This window comes from Bos javanicus, chromosome 6 (genome assembly GCF_032452875.1).
Source record: "Bos javanicus breed banteng chromosome 6, ARS-OSU_banteng_1.0, whole genome shotgun sequence".
In the NCBI taxonomy this organism is placed as follows: Eukaryota; Metazoa; Chordata; class Mammalia; order Artiodactyla; family Bovidae; genus Bos; species Bos javanicus.
In genome coordinates, this window is record NC_083873.1 from 88,445,618 (window position 1) to 88,460,688 (window position 15,071).

A 15,071-nucleotide genomic window follows, 5' to 3' on the forward strand; every position below is an offset into this window, starting at 1 on the left:
GCCTATTCCACAAGAAAGATGTACAACACAAAGCCCACAATTCCACCTTTGGGGGGGATCAGGAGATAATGAAACCATTAGCACAATAATTGCGCACAAGCCTTAACTCAAGAAATAGCATGCCCTTTTAAAACAATGAAAATGTGTCCGCAATAAATTATGTTATTAATAGATCCTCCAGTTACCATTGCTATGAGGGACAAGGATTCCATTTCCATTAACACAAAAGTTAATCTTTCGTGTGCCGGCTTTATCTAATCAGCAATAACAAGATATCTGGGTATCATTTTAAATTGATCATCTGCACATCTTATCTAACTGGAATACATAAACAGAGTCCCCAGTATTCAAAGGCTAATCTACACCCAAGGTATTACAAATCACCAAAGTTAAGAGACAGTTTAAATAAGGGACTTTGGGCTTCCTGGGCCCAGGTTATACCAGTAGTAAAGAACCCACCTGTCAATGCAGGAGACATAAGAGACAAGGGTTCAAACCCTGGGTCGGGAAGATCCCCTGGAGGAGGGCATGGCAACCCACTCCAGCATTCTGGCCTCGTAAGTTCCATGGACAGAAGAGCCTGGCGGGCTACAGTCCATAGAGTCATAGAGTTGGACATGACTGAAGCCACTTAGCCTTCACAAGCATGGGCTTCCTATGATTTATTAACTGAGCCTACAACCCAGGACTGAGTTTTACAAATACCTCACACTTTTTTTTTTAACTTTTAGGAGCTCAGCTTGGCAGAAATAATGTTGGCTATAGACACTGAAGTCCCAGGTTCTAGCCTCTGTATCACTACCTAGTTTTGGAATCTATGGCTACTCATTTAACTTTTCAGTTTCTCATCTGTAAAATAAAGAGGCTGTTTCTTATGAATTATAAAGTTCTAAGGCATACAAATATTTCCTGATAATTTGAAAGTCCTCTGTGGAATAAAAGCCTATTAAAACATCTGCTCTTTATTAGAACTGATTCTTTCTAAAAACCACTAGTGGGCAGTGTTGGGCTATCTGGTTAAGATAAACTACCTGTAGGGTGGGCAAAGCGAATTCCTGCAGCTTCTCAGAACCGTCAGCAGCCCTCCTGCCCGTTGCTCTAACAGTACTATCTCACCTGTGCTATAATACCCACCAACCACGAAGATCAAGAAAAGTCTAAAGAATTAAGTCTCAGCATTAGATTTCATTTCATTTTCACCAGAAGTTAATCATTAGGCTCCACTCTGGTATTTTTAGCTCAAGCTTTAATTAATCACTTCAATTATCATATTAACTCATTAAAATTATAATATGCACCTGGATGACCCAGAGGGATGGTATGGGGAGGGAGGTGGGAGGAGGGTTCAGGATGGGGAGCAGTGTACACCCGTGGCGGATTCATGTTGATGTATGGCAAAACCAACACAATATTGTAAAGTAATTAGCCTCCAATTAAAATAAATAAATTTAATTAAAAAAAAAACAAACAAAAAAAGACTTAAGATCTTAATGAAAACAATTATATAAATTTATATAATAATACAAATCTTTGCTTTACCCAAATGTTTCTGAAAAGACATGTATAACTACCTTTTTTATGATGGCAAATGTTTCACTATTTTTAACTTTAGAAATTGTTCAGAAAAATCACAGAAAAACAAGAAGCCCTTTAACAGTTTGAAAATATCACTTTATATTTTGTGGCTTTTCTTTGGTGTAGCAACTTTTGCTTTTTTAAATTTATTTTTCATTGAGGTATAATTGATATATAATACAAGTTTCAGGTGTACAACATAGTGATTCACAATTTTTAAAAATTATACCCCATTTATACGTATAAAATATTGGTTATATTCCCTGTGCTGTACAATCTATCCTTCAAGCTTATTTGTTTCATATATAATAGTTTGTACTTCCTGATTCCCTGTACTTATATTGCCCCTCCCTTCTCACCTCTCCCTACTGGTAATCACTACTAATTTGTCCTCTATATGTGTGAGTTTGTTTTGTTATATTCACTACTTTTAGTTTTTAAATTCCACCTAAATGATAATAGTATTTTTCTTTGACTTTTTTTCACTAAGTGTAATACCTGCCTCTTGAGAAATCTGTATGCAGGTCAGGAAGCAACAGTTAGAACTGGACATGGATCCAGCACCGTGCATCGAACCTGGACTGGCGACTCGCCTCATATATGATATTATGGATGCTTGGGGCTGGTGCACTGAGACGACCCGGAGGGATGGTACAGGGAGGGAGGAGCGTGGAGGGTTCACGATGGGGAGCACGTGTATACCTGTGGCAGATTCATGTTGATGTATGGCAAAGCCAATACAATATTGTAAAGTTAAAAAATAAAATAAAATACATTAAAAAAAAAAGAAAACAAAACAACAAAAAAAGAACTGGACATGGAACAACAGACTGGTTCCAAATAGGAAAAGGAGTACATCAAGGCTGTATATTGTCACCCTGCTTATTTAACTTATATGCAGAACACATCATGAGAAACACTGGGCTGGAGGAAGCACAAGCTGGAATCAAGATTGCCGGGAGAGATATCAATAACCTCAGATATGCAGATGACACCACCCTTATGGCAGAAAGTGAAGAGGAACTAAAAAGCCTCTTGATGAGAGTGAAAGAGGAGAGTGAAAAAGCTGGCTTAAAGCTCAACATTCAGAAAACTAAGATCATGGCATCTGGTCCCATCACTTCATGGCATATAGATGGGGAAACAGTGGAAATAGTGGCTGACTTTATTTTTCTGGGCTCCAAAGTCACTGCAGATGGTGATCGCAGCCAGGAAATTAAAAGACGCTCACTCCTTAGAAGGAAAGTTATGACCAGCATATTAAATGAATATGGACAGCATGTTAAAAAGCAGAGACATTACTTTGTCAACAAAGGTCCGTCTAGTCAAGGCTATGGTTCTTCCAGTAGTCATGTATGGATGTGAGAGTTGGACTATAAGGAAAGCTGAGGCCCGAAGAATATGCTTTTGAACTGTGGTGTTGGAGAAGACCCTTGCGAGTCCCTTGGACTGCAAGGAGATCCAACCAATCCATCCCAAAGCAGATCAGTCCTGGGTGTTCATTGGAAGGACTGATGCTGAAGCTGAAACTCCAATACTTTGGGCACCTGATGTGAAGTGCTGACTCATATAAAAAGACCCTGATACTGGGAAAGATTGAAGGCAGAAGGAGAAGGGGACGACAGAGGATGAGATGGTTGGATAGCATCACCAACTCAATGGACATGGGTTTGGGTAAACTCCAGGAGTTGGTGATGGACAGGGAGACCTGGTGTGCTGTGATTCATGGGGTCGCAAAGAGTTGGACACGACTGAGCGACTGAACTGAACTGAAATGTCAAATGACCCTTCCCACAAGCTTCTGTACAATTTTACCTTCCTCCCCTAAGTCAGAATGTTCTTAGGTCAGTATTTTAGAGCAAAGTTTCATTCTAATGTTGCTCTGGGTGATTACCGTCTACAACAGAAGAGAAGGGGAACCAACCCCTTTCCCTTCAATATACTGCATGAGGTGAGAAACGTTGCACCCCACTCCAGTACTCTTGACTGGAAAATTCCATGGATGAAGGAGCCTGGTCGCTGCAGTCCATGGGGTCGCTAAGAGTCAGACACGACTGAGCAACTTCACTTTCACTTTTCACTTTCATGCATTGGAGAAGGAAATGGCAACCCACTCAAGTGTTCTTGCCTGGAGAATCCCAGGGACAGAGGAGCCTAGTGGGCTGCCGTCTATGGGGTCGCACAGAGTCAAAACACAACTGAAGCGACTTAGCAGCAGCAGCAGGTCCACAATTTCTTTCCCAAAACAGCAGGAAAGAATCTTTCCCTTCAGAGCCAGGAAAGTCTTGGTTGATGGTGGCAGACTTGCAGTCTGACCCCTTAGACCAACTGAACAGATACCATTTTAAACCCATTTGAAGACCCCTGCCCCCAGACAGAGGCTAGTGGGTACATAATATCTGACTATACCTGGGAATAAAGGGAAGAAAAATCTTGTAGACAAGTCAATAGCCGTCTAATGGGGGAGAAAAAGGAAAATTAAGATAAAATAAAGGAAATGTCTAGCTTAGAGGGAAAAAATAATTAATTCCACATTTTAGAGAACAAAACACTAAGTCTTGGGGACCCCAACCACCTTTCAGCACCTGATCTGGAGAAAGTGCTTGGGAATGCATAGTCCTTGGACACAATGGTGCATCAAGACAATCTCATTGTGTTTGGAAGAACAAGATACTTCAAAGCAGTGGACAGCTTTAGAGAAACACATCTGAAACTTCCCTGTGGAGCTCGTCTAATGTACTGCATCCATGTTAAATATGTGTGTACTTGTTATTTCAGCCAAAGGCAAACACAACTGCTTGGAATACTTGCTCAAACACTGGCCCTGTCCCATCCACTGTAGAGAACTAGAAACATTATACCTGGGAGTTACAACAGGCGGGCTGTTGTTTGTAAGGATCTGGATTTCCAATTCTTCTCACCATTTTCACCTGAGGTTACACTTTTGCTAGGGAACCACCTTGTTTTCTCTCTCCTCTGATGACCCCCGGCAGCCTTGGGCACTGCAAGAGGGGTGGGGCCATTCTATCCTGGTACTGACGAAGAAGCATTCTATATGTAACTCAGTGTCGATGCACCAATACTGGACCTACACAGGACACCCTCACATCTGTGTGGAAGGCTTGGGTGCATGCGTGCTAAGTCACTTCAGTCATGTCCTACTCTTTGCCACCCCATGGATCATAGCCTGCCAGATTCCTCTGTCCGTGGGATTGTCCAGGCAAGAACACTGGAGTGGGTTGCCATGCCCTCCTCCAGGGGATCTTCTAGACCCAGGGATTGAACCCACATATCTAATGTCTCTTGTATTGGCAGGTGGGTTCTTTACCTCTGCTGCCACAGAGGAAGTCCCAGAAGGCTTGGGGGTCTGTGTAATACAATTCCAGAGAAGAAAAGAATAGGAACAGTTTGTTGCTTTTGCTAGTTGAAGGTATATGGAATTACAGAGCTTTCTATCCCACTTATAAATCTGAATTTTTAGGGAATTCCCTGATGGTCCAGTGGTTGGGACTCTCTATTTCCACTGTTGTGGTCCTAGATTCAATCCCTGGTCAGGGAACTAAGATCCCACGAGCTGAGTAGTGTGGCAAAAAAAAAAAAATTAGAAACTTTAGAACTGGAGTGGGCTATTAGATATAAATTGATGGAATGATTTCAAGCATGGGCTCATCATTACTCCCTTATCTTTTTAGTTTGTATAAACTGGACATGTCCCAGGACTACTGTAAGTTGGTATTCTCAAATTATAACTTCAGCTCTATTTTCCGTCTGGGGTAACCATGGAGATTTAGGTGTCCACCAGCAAGATCATCAGAACAGTATGGAATACTGGAGGAGAGAGAAAGTGGTGAGTAGATGGGTCCCCCACAATCCATGCCTCTCTACCTGGGCATGTGAAGGTGAAAGTGAAAGTCGCTCAGTCATGTCCGACTCTTTGTGACCCCATGGACTATACAGTCCATGGAATTCTCCAGGCCAGAACACTGGAGTGGATAGCCTGTTGCTTCTCCAGGGGATCTCCACAACCCAGGGATCAAACCCAGGTCTTCTGAATTGCAGGCGGACTTTTACCACCAGAGCCACAAGGGAAGTCCAAGAATACTGGAGTGGGTAGCCTTTCCCTTCTGCAGTGGATCTTCCTGACCCAGGAATCACACCCAAGTCTCCTGCATTGTGGGCAGATTCTTTACTGACTGAGCTATCAGGGAAGCCCTGGGCGTATATGAAGTCCTAAATTATTTAATCCTAACCCTACTGTCTGTATCTCAGATAGACCTTGAGAACTGGTAAAACTTTATCTAAAACATCTGAAGCTTCAGACATGGGTGAAGGGGAGAACTGGGCCCTTACTTGTGAGGATGAAATGGAAATAAAAGCTTTCTTTAAAAAAAAAAAAAATGGCTGTGGGTACAGTTGCCATCTCCTGAGAAATGCTGCCCATGGGAGGCTGAGGTTGTACATCTTACCTCTAGACACTTGGGGAGCACCTCGAGAGCTCTTGCAGAAATATTTCTTCAGGACAAAGAGAGCGGAGTGTCTTGACTGATAATGTGACTCTGGTGGCCAGTGCATTCATTTGAGCATACATTACCCACCACAGCAGGCTTCCCTGGCTAATTTTAACAAACTCATAGAATTCACGTCCATGAAGCTTTTTCATAACATCAAAGAGTAAAACCTATATACACACTTCTGTTGATGGATCACTTTCCTCCCTACACTTATGAAAGCCAAATTCTAGCTTAAATATCATGGAGAAAAATATCTTTGCTTTACTTTGTGTGGTCAATAGGGAAAGACTGAGAGGTGGCTACTAAAGAAATGTATCATTTGGCAGGGTTTTCTTATTAAAAAAAGGTCTATTCCCCATGTATATGTATGACTGAATGCCTTTGTTGTCCACCTGAATCTATCACATTTTTAATTGGCTGTACTCCAATACAAAATTTAAAAGTTTAATAAAAAAAGATACTAGTGATGATATTTTTCCAATTAAAATTACTTTCAAAGGAAAAAAAGTCTATCCCTAATCTCAGAAAAATCCCAGTCTTGAGAATTTTAATAGAATCTCATTGACAATGTGAGCAACTTTGCACATAGAAGAAAAACAACAGCAGGGTCAGTATGTGAGTTGCCATACCTACAAGGCCACGAGGAATTACCAGCTGCATGACTGCCTCACCTTTTTTGATCTCTGTGTGCCCTGATTCCATTAAACAATTTTAGAGTAAGTGACAAGGTGTCAGATTAAGCTGGGGCTGAGTTGGGAGAATGCACATCTTACTTTCTGGGGACTTCAGCACATCACTGATATACAGAAAAGACAAAGTTACTCAGGGGCAGCAACAGGAATAGCAAACCAGATATCGGGTCCAGAAATGCCACACGTGCATTTTGGACGTACAAACGACTGACTACTGGAAGCTTACCACATGTAGTGGTGGACAGGGTAGGACCCCTGAGATGGATGTGCCAGAGACCATGGTCAGGACCATCCTGGTAAGGTATTTTAATAAACTCCTGCCTCCAGGAAGATGGAAAGGAGAAAACGCACCCTGCCCAAGGCACTGGGCAGGACACAAATCGGAGAGGTTCCTCTAAAGAGCATCAGAAAACGACTCTGCTCTCCCTACCTCCATCTTCGCAGACTACAGATAGGAAGAAAAAGGGGGGAGATTATGGGAGATGGAGTGACTCCTTGGATCTAGACACAGTAATGGCAACACGGACACTGGAGGAGTGCATTCATCCCCACTGCTCTTAATCTACAAGCACTAGGGCTTGGACCTGAGAAACAAGGCCAAAGACATACCTAAATTAAGGATCCTGAGATGGGAAGATTATCCTGAATTATCAGAAAAGAAAGATGGTACTAAATCATGTCTGACTCTTGCCATCCCATCAACTGTAGCCTGCCAGGCTCCTCTGTCCACGGAGTTCTCCAGGCAAGAATAACTGGAGTAGGTTGCCATTTCCTTCTCCAGGGTGAATTATCAGAGTGGCCCAATAAAAGCACAGGAGTCCTTAAAAGAGGCAGGCAGGAGGGTCACAGTGAAAGAAAGAGATGTGACAATAGAAAGAGACCTGGGGGGATGGGGCAGAGATCATAAGCCAAGGAACTTGAGCAGCCTCCAGAAGCTGAAAAAGACAAGAACTAGTCTCTCCGAGAGCTTCCAGAAAGAATGCAGCCCTGAGGACCCATTGCAGACATGTGCCCTCCAGAGTTGTACGACAGCAAATGTAGGTTGTTTTAAGGACTTCCCCAGTGGCTCAGCAGGTAAAGAATTCATCTGCACTGCTAGAGACACAGGAGATGCGGGTTTGATCCATGGGGCGGGAAGATCTCCTTGAGAAGGGAATGGCTAACCATTCCAGTATTCTTGCCTGGAGAATTCCATGGACAGAGGAGCCTGGCGGACTACAGGCCATGGGGTCGCAAAGAGTCGAACAGGACTGAGTGACTTAAGCACACACTAAGTCATTAAGTTTGTGGTAATTCACTATAGCAGCAATAGGAAAATAGTATGTGATGAGAACTTCAAAATTTGGAATTGTGTCTAACTGCTCCATCTCTTAAGCGGGTGGAAACTCTGAGATGGCTCAATCTCAGCTTCCTTTTGTAAGATGGTATAATTTTGCCTCCCCTCTTATCATATAGGCTTTCTTCTGCTACCCCTGCCTGCTTTGCAACATCCTAGCTTTATCATCATGTGGGCTTGGGCTGTGGGTGGCTGGTCTAGCATTCACTGTGCATGAATCTGTTCCCCAGCCGACTTGGTCTCCTTGCCATGCTAAGTCACTTCAATCGTGTCCAACTCTTTCTGACCCTGTGGACTATAGTCAGGCTCCTCTGTCCATTGGATTCTACAGGCAAGAATACTGGAGTTGATTGCTATGCTTTCCTCTAGGGGATCTTCCCAACCCAGGGATCGAACCCACATCTGTTGCATCTCCTGCATTGCACATGGATTCTTTACCACTAGCACCACCTGGTAAGCCCTTGGTCTCCTTGAAAGTGTTAGTCACTCAATTATGTCCTATTCTTTGTGACATGGACTGTAGTCCATCAGGCTCCTCTGTCCATGGGATGCTCCAGGCAAGAATACAAGAGTGGGTTGCCATTTCCTTCTCCAGGGAATCTTCCTGACCCAGGGATCAAACCCAGGTCCCTAGCATTGCAGGTGGTTTCTTTACTGACTGAGCCACCAGGGAAGTCCTGATCTCCTTATCTGAATTCAAATTTCCAAGAGAGATTTAATCAGTCCAACTTGGGCTACTTGAACAACCCTGACCCAGTCATCTATGGCCTGCAATGGAATGAATTGTCAATGGGTTATAAAACAAAAAATCTTACTCCTGAAGGGTGGAGGGGAAATTACAAACATATCAGACAGCTAGAACAACTGAGTGGCAAAGTTGTCTGATGGAACCTCTGTTTAGCTACCAAAGTCACCCAGTGCGATGACAGGAGTGAGGACATAGAGGAAGCCATTAAAAAGAGGGGTGACGAGGCAGTCAGTAGATGTCAGGAAAAATGGAGGGTAGGTAGTGCTATACCCAGTTGGCATGTGCATCAAGAAAAAGTTATTTTTCTTGGGGAAAAGTAAGGGAAATAGTAATCTATGAGTAAAAGTTAAGAGGTCCCTCACCATTCACCATCCTCATCACTAGGGAAATGAAAAAAGAGCTGAAAGGGATGTGAACACTCTGAGGAGTTCTGTTTATCATGGAAATAAGACAGATAAGCAGAGTGGAGATGTTTGGGAGAGTAGGAGTACAGTGGGAGGCTTAGTTAAGAGAAGGGAAACCTAGATCAGAATGACAGTTTCAGAGAGAACAGATAACAGAAAATGATCACGCACAATGGATTTAGCCAACCATGTGTTTTCCCAAATAATGAGCTTTAGCTGTGCAGGGGTTGGGGTCTGCTCAGAGGCACCTTCTGAGGCCTGGAAGGGCTGTGTTTCTGGGACATCCCTAGTGGTCCGGTGGCTAAGATTCTGTACTCCCAGCGCAGTGGGCCTGGGTTCAACTCTGGTCGGGGAACTAGATCCCATAGGCCACAACTAAAGGTCCTGAGTGCCACAGCTAACACCCAGTGCAGCCAAATAAGTACGTCAACAAATTAAACAACAACAAAAAAGAGTTGTGTTTCTGAGCTTGTCCTAGCTCGTAAGAGCAGGCCAGTGCTGAAATCTGGTCCCAGGGACCAATCCCAGTAGGCCAGCCACTCTAGTTTTCTTTTACTACTATTGGAAAAGTTCTTAAAATATTTCTTAAAAACACCAATTCACAGAACATCTTGATGACAATGTCTTTTCAAAAGCTCTTTTTTTTTTTTTTTCTCACCATAACAATAGTTTGGGGACAGTGGGTTTTAAAAGAAACAAATGAAACTGTTCATTGCAGCACTGTTTATAATAGCCAGGACATGGAAGCAACCTAGATGTCCATCAGCAGATGAATGGATAAGAAAGCTGTGGTACATATACACAATGGAGTATTACTCAGCCATTAAAAAGAATACATTTGAATCAGTTCTAATGAGGTGGATGAAACTGGAGCCTATTATACAGAGTGAAGTAAGCCAGAAGGAAAAACATAAATACAGTATACTAACGCATATATATGGAATTTAGAAAGATGGTAACAATAACCCAGTGTATGAGACAGCAAAAGAGACACTGATGTATAGAACAGTCTTATGGACTCTGTGGGAGAGGGAGAGGGTGGGAAGATTTGGGAGAATGACATTGAAACATGTAAAATATCATGTAAGAAACGAATTGCCAGTCCAGGTTCGATGCACGATACTGGATGCTTGGGGCTAGTGCACTGGGACGACCCAGAGGGATGGTATGGGGAGGGAGGAGGGAGGAGGGTTCAGGATGGGGAACACATGTATACCTGTGGCGGATTCATTTCGATATTTGGCAAAACTAATACAATTATGTAAAGTTTAAAAAAAAAAAACTTCTTTGATATAATTTGGACCATTTGAATCATGGCAGCACTGTCCTGGAGAGCTGATGGAGGCTCCTAGGGGAAGAGTGGGAAACAGAAGAATCTTTTTTTTTTTTTTTGCTTCAATAATTTTTTTTAATTGAACTATAGTTTATGTGTGAGGCTTCATTGGTGGCTCAGTGGTAAATAATCCACCTACCAATGCGGGAGATAGAGACTTGACCCCTGGGTTGGAAAAATCCCCTGCAGAAGGAAAGGTAACCCGCTCCAGTGTTCTTGCCTGGGAAATCCCATAGACAGAGGAGCCTGATGGTCTACAGTCCATGTGGTTGCAAAAGGGTCAGACATGATTAAGCAACTAAAAAATAACAGTTCATGTATGATATTATATGTTATGGGTATACGACATAGTGCTCCACAATTTTTAAAGGTTATATTCCATTTATAGTTACTATAAAATATTGACTATAAAAAAAAAAAATAAAAGAAACAAATGAGTCAATCTGGCTCTCTTTCACGAGTTTGATAGGGGTGACTGTTAGTTATTCCTGCATCTTACTTTCCAATTTCCCTAGCAAATTAAAATGAAAGGAAGTCTCAGACTAACTTCTACCACATATACATTTATGAAACAAGAAAAAAATTAGCAAGTGATTAGCAAGTAGACACAAAAAGTGCAGCTCTGTGCTCTGAGCTCTATGAAATCCCAGTCTCTTTCAGATGACCTCATCACATCTGACATGAAGACTCACTACAGGCAGGGTTCTGCTATTCTAGAAAGGAAATCAGAACTACTCACACAGATTAAGCCTTAGGACCGTCACTGAGGTTGTAGGTACAGATGGTTACATACCATCACAGACTCAAGGGATATGAATTTGAGAAAACTCTGGGGGACAGTGGAGGACAGAGGAGCCTGGAGTGCTGCAGTCCATGGGATCACAAAGAGTCAGACACAAAGAGTCAGATTGCAAAGAGTCAGTTGTTCAGCAAATGAACAACATTCATTCAAATGTACGCAGGTCTCTAAACTATCTCAACCAATCCAAATGCCTTCATGCAACTAATGTGATCAATGAGAACCCATTTCAAATATCAATTGTGGTGATTAAAAAGCCACTAATTTCATCAACTAAAACTCTGTGATACTGTAATATATATAAAAAAGATGTATTTGGCCTTGATTCCTGGCACACAGCTCCTAAAACACTTGTAATTTCCTAGGTGAAAAGAACAACAGAAGGATCTTTACTTATACTATTTGGTCTTTTATGCTTCTGAAACTGTTCCTAAAGGAGCTGTGAGTTTGTTATTCATAACAAGGCCTTGCAAACACAGCTGAGTTTATGGTAACAAGGTAATTTTCAGAAATCCTCTCCTAGATAACCAAGATGGAGGCTGAATATTACAAGAGAAACCAATCACAATATTACAGGGTTGAAATTTTCAGCCCCATCCCTTAACCTCCCATCTGAGGACAGGGGCTGGAGACTGAATTCAATCACCACTGACCAATGCTGTATTCACTCACACCTACATAATGAAGCCTCCAAAGCACGGGAGTTCTGTGTTCTCAGCCCTACACACACTGACCCATGCAGTCCTTCCAAATAGCTGTTCTTGAATTGCATCCTTTAATATAGACAGATATTAGTCAGTAAAATGCTCTCCTGAGTTTTGTGAGCTGTCCTAGCAAATTATCACACCCAAGGAAGGGGTTATGGGAACCGCAGATTTGCAACCTAGTCAGGCAGAAGTTGTAGGTACTACCTGAGATTGGTGCTCAAGTGAGGGAAGGGGCAATCTTGTGGGTCTGTGTCATCTGTACTGACTCTGCAAGCAGATATGGTAGGGGGTGACCCAGGCACAGCTGTCCCAACATAAGAGAAGCCATTTTTGGCCTAAGCCGTTTTGTGATCTAAGCCTGCCTATAGTGCTTGCCCTTGAACAGGTCATCAACTATCATAAGGAAATGCAGGAACAAAGGAAAAGCAGTCAAGAATCAAACAGTTCAAAGATAAGAGAGAGTCCCAGTTCTTCCTCAAGGGACATACAATAACCATCTGATACATACCTTTGAAGTCCTGAAGGAACTAAGGCCCTCACCCAGCTGAAAGAGGTAACTACACATCAATTAGGTGAGAACTAGACCCCAGATCCTGTTCCCAAACTATGGTAGGGGTAATGACAGTAATGAAGCCAAAGGCAAAGGAGAAAAGGAAAGATATACCCATTTGAACAAAGCTAGTGGAGGTGATGGAATTCCAGTTGAGCTCTTTCAAATCCTGAAAGATGATGCTGTGAAAGTGCTGCACTCAATATGCCAGCAAATTTGGAAAACTCAGCAGAGGTCACAGGACTGGAAAAGGTCAGTTTTCATTCCAATCCCAAAGAAAGGCAATGCCAAAGAATGCTCAAACTACCACACAATTGCACTCATCTCACAGGCTGGTAAAGTAATGCTCAAAATTCTCCAAGCCAGGCTTCAGCAATACGTGAACTGTGAACTTCCAGTTGTTCAAGCTGGTTTTAGAAAAGGCAGAGGAACCAGAGACCAAATTGCCAACATCTGCTGGATCATCGAAAAAGCAAGAGAATTCCAGAAAAACATCTATTTCTGCTTTATTGACTATGCCAAAGCCTTTGACTGTGTGGATCACAATAAACTGTGGAAAATTCTGAAAGAGATGGGAATACCAGTCCACCTGACCTGCCTCTTGAGAAATCTGTATGTAGGTCAGGAAGCAACAGTTAGAACTGGACATGGAACAGACTGGTTCCAAATCAGGAAGGGAGTACGTCAAGACTGTATATTGTCACCCTGTTTATTTAACTTACATGCAGAGTACATCATGAGAAATGTTGGACTGGATGAAAGACAAGCCGGAATCAAGATGCTGGGAAAAATATCAATAACCTCAGACACACTTCCTTGGTGGCTCAGATAGTAAAGCATCTTCCTGCAATGCAGGAGACCTGGGTTCAATCCCCGGGTTGGGAAGATACCCTGGAGAAGGAAATGGCAACCCACTCCAGTACTCTTGCATGGAAAATCCCATGGATGTTGGAGTCTCGTAGGCTACAGTCCATGGGGTCACAAACAGTCTGACAGGACTGTGCAACTTCACTTTCACACAGATGACACCACCCTTATGGCAGAAAGTGAAGAACTAAAGAGCCTCTTGATGAAAGTGAGAGTGAAAAAGTAGGCTTAAAATGCAACATTCAGAAAACTAATATCATGGCATCTGGTTTCATCACTTCATGGCAAATAGATGGGGAAATACTGGAAACACTGAGAGACTTTATTTTTGGGGGCTCCAAAATCACTGCAGATGGTGACTGCAGCCATGAAATTAAAGATGCTTGCTCCTTGGAAGAAAAGCTATGACCAACCTAGACAGCATATTAAAAAGCATAGCCATCACTTGGCCAACAAAGGTCTTTCTAGTCAAAGCTATGGTTTTTCCAGTAGTCATTTTTGGATGTGAGAGTTGGACCATAAAGCTTAACACTGAAGAATTGATGCTTTTGAACTGTGATATTGGAGAAGACTCCTGAGAGTCCTAGGATTGCAAGGAGATCCAACCAGTCAATCCTAAAGGAAAACAGTCCTGAATATTGATTGGAAGGACTATTGCTGAAGGTGAAGCTCCAATACTTTGGCATTTGATGCAAAGAACTGACTCATTGGAAAAGACCCTTATACTGGGAAAGATTGAAGGCAGGAGAAGGGGATGACAGAGGATGAGATGGTTGGATGGCATCACCGATTCGAAGGACAGGAGTTTGAGCATGCTCCAGGAGCTGGTGAAGGACAGGGAAGCCTGGCATGCTGTAGTCCATGGGGTCGCGAAGAGTTGAGAAAACTGAGTGACTCAATAACAAACAACAAAGATAAGGGAGAACAATTTCAAAATCTCTACTTGGTTGTGACTTTTATCTTATTTTGGCCATCATGCAGCATATGGAATCTTAGTTCCCCAACCTGGGACTGAACCCACTCCCTCTGCATCCCCAGAATCTTAATCACTAGACTGCCAGGGAAGTCCTGTAATTTTTTTTTTTACAAGCACTCATTACCTTTTACTAGGACTTGACATTTAAAACCGTGACTGTAATTTTACATGGGAATTTCTAGTTTTTATCTGGATCCCCAAGTGAAACATCTGTATTTGAAGCTTCAGACAAGTATAACTGAAGCTTCTACAATGGAACTTCACAGTTTTCCCAAGTGTAGCAACGCATGGGATACATTTTGAAGAGCATGAAATAAGAGGCTGTTAATTCTTACATAGATACAGAATTGGTATTTTAAATACTCTTTACCCTCAGAAAATCCAGGAAGTTTGAGGTTATAATTAGAAGAAATTCCTCAAGTTATTCATTATACCACTGTTGAAACATGCAGAAATGCAGCTGCAATGGAAGGGATATAGTTCAGTCTATTTTATACTCCAGTTTTAAGTTTTCCTGGAGAGCTACAACTTAGGCAGAAGACAAAAACCAAAGCTAAATATAATGCTGCCTTC